The following is a 2,461-nucleotide window of genomic DNA, read 5'->3' as shown; positions in this document are numbered from 1 at the left end:
GAAAGCTTCTATCAGGGTAATCTTTCATTCAAGATCTGCCATATTTGCATGTGGCCCTTTATACCTGTTTATTTTTATAAAAAAAATTAAAAAAATATGAATGCTTTATGAATTAGCATGTCATCCTTGTGCAGGGTACAAGCTAATCTTTGTACTGTTCCAATTTTAGTATTTGTGCTGTGGAAGTGAGCAGTCTATTCCTGTTTTTGTCTGGACAAAATAATATTTAAAAAATGTATATTATGTTTAAAACTTTATTATTGAAGTATATAATGCATATACAGTAGGATTTCAACATGAATTTGAGAAAAAAATGCATATACAGAAAAGTGCATGTGAAAGTAGAGTTTGATAATTATTTTTTCCAGAAAACTGAGTGTACCCATGTAAGCAGCACCTAGATCAAGAAACAGTGTTGCTAAGTACCTGGAAGCTCCCATCCAGTTCCCTTTCAGTTTCTGTCTCCCCTCTGCCACCCAGGGTAATCACCATCCTGACTTTTGACAGCATATGTTATTTTGCTCTTTTTTTGTACTTTGTAAAAATTGAATCATATAGTATAATTTTTGGTCTGGCTCCTTTTATTTAACACTGGTGTGAGTGTGCAACAAGTTTTAGTGGTTTTCTTTTGGATTTGGAATAAAATCCAAACTTCAGCTCTTTTTTTGTTGTTGTTGTTTTTTTTTTTTTTGGAGACATCTCACTCTGTTGCTCAGGCTCTGTTGCTCAGGCTGGATCAGGGTAATCTTTCATTCAAGATCTGCCATATTTGCATGTGGCCCTTTATACCTGTTTATTTTTTTAAACACTGTAACCTCTGCCTCCCGGGTTCAAGTGATTCTCCTGTTTCAACCTCCTGAGTAGCTGGGATTATGGGCGCCCGGCACAGTACCTGGCAAGTGTGTGTGTGTGTGTGTGTGTGTGTGTGTGTGTGTGTATTTGAAACAGAGTTTCACTTTGTCACCCAGGCTGGAGTGCAGTGGAGTAGCTGGGACTATAGGTGCTCGCCACCATGCGCAGCTAATTTTTGTATTTTTTAGTAGAGATGGGGTTTCACCATATTGGCTAGACCGGTCTTGAACTCCTGACCTTGTGATCTGCCCACCTTGGCCTCCCAAAGTGCTGGGATTACAGGCGTGAGCCACTGCATCCAGCCTAATTTTTGTATTTTTAGTAGAGACAGGGTTTCACTATCTTGGCCAGGCTTGTCTTGAACCCCTAACCTCGTGATCCACCCACCTCGACCTCCCTAAGTGTTGGGTTTACAGACATGAGCCATTGCACCCAGCCATTTCAGCTCTTTATTTTGACCTATAATGCCCTGTATGGCCCAGCCCCTGCCTACCTTTTGGGTAGGCAATTGGCATCTTATGCCAATCTCATTGCCCATCATGTTTCTGTTATGCTAGCTTCTTATTTATTTTTATTTTATTTTATTTTTGAGACAGAGTCTGGCTCTGTCACCTGCTGGAGTGTAGTGGTGGGATCTCTGCTCACTGCAACCTCTGCCTCCTGGGTGCAAGTGATTCTTCTGCCTCAGCCTCCCAAGTAGCTGGGACTGCAGGCGCCCTCTACCATGCCTGGCTAATTTTTGTATTTTTTAGTTGAGATGGGGTTTCACCATGTTGGCCAGGATGGTCTCAGATCTCTTGACCTTGTAATCCGCCTGCCTTGGCCTCCCAAAGTGCTGAGATGACAGGCATGAGCCACCGTGTCCCGCTATTTATTTTTATTCTTATTTTATTTATTTAGTTTTTAGAGGTGGGAGTCTTACACCATTGCTCAGGCTGGTCTCAAACTCCTGGTCTCAAGCTGTCCTTTGGCCTCCAGCGTAGCTGGGATTATAGGCATGAGCCACTGGCCTTTTTTATTTTTAAATTCAACAAGCTGTTTCCTACCTCAGGGCCTTTGTATGCATAGCTCTGTCTTCCTTGAACACTTCTTTCCCTTGCTCTTTGCATGGCTGCCTTCAGGCCCGAGCTTACGTATAAATAGGGATACTTTCTCTCATCTCCTTTCCTATTATTCACTGTAACTGGCTTCTGTTGCCTCTTTTCATAGCTCTTATTACAGTTTATAATGATATATCTGTGTGCATGATTATTATGTCTTCCCCACTAGATTCCACAAAAGCAGAGAACTCATCTGTTTTGTTCTCCAGTGTATATCTAGTACCTAACACAGTGACTGATGTATAGTAGGCATTTAATAAATATTTAATGGCCATATTCCCAATTCAGCATCTTTGTTCCCATTCTTTTGTCGTTTTCTCTTATGCAGTTTAACTATTTAAATCTTTTCCACCTCTCAAGACTCAGCTCAGTTCTCCCTCTTTGAAGTTTATGGTGACTTTGCAACAGTTAATCTCTTCTCTAAAATTTGATAGCATTTATTGCCAATACCACCTCATGTTCATGGAAAGTCACACTATCACATATCTTTTTTTTTTTTTTTTTTTTTT

General features: G+C 40.5%; 1 protein-coding gene and 1 non-coding gene across 3 annotated transcripts in view; one reads left to right on the top strand and one right to left on the bottom strand.

The window, feature by feature from the left end:
- Positions 1-2,461, top strand: part of LUZP1 (leucine zipper protein 1) — a 95,492-nt gene that overhangs the window by 16,236 nt on the left and 76,795 nt on the right. The window lies entirely within an intron of this gene.
- Positions 90-193, bottom strand: LOC119472153. Its single transcript, XR_005201266.1, has one exon. It is a non-coding gene; the product is annotated as a U6 spliceosomal RNA (small nuclear RNA).

The sequence above is a fragment of the Cebus imitator genome, unplaced genomic scaffold (assembly GCF_001604975.1).
Source record: "Cebus imitator isolate Cc_AM_T3 unplaced genomic scaffold, Cebus_imitator-1.0 Scaffold87, whole genome shotgun sequence".
Classification (NCBI taxonomy): domain Eukaryota; kingdom Metazoa; phylum Chordata; class Mammalia; order Primates; family Cebidae; genus Cebus; species Cebus imitator.
The sequence above is the reverse complement of the archived record's forward strand: the minus strand, read 5'-3'. Positions and strand labels throughout refer to the sequence as shown.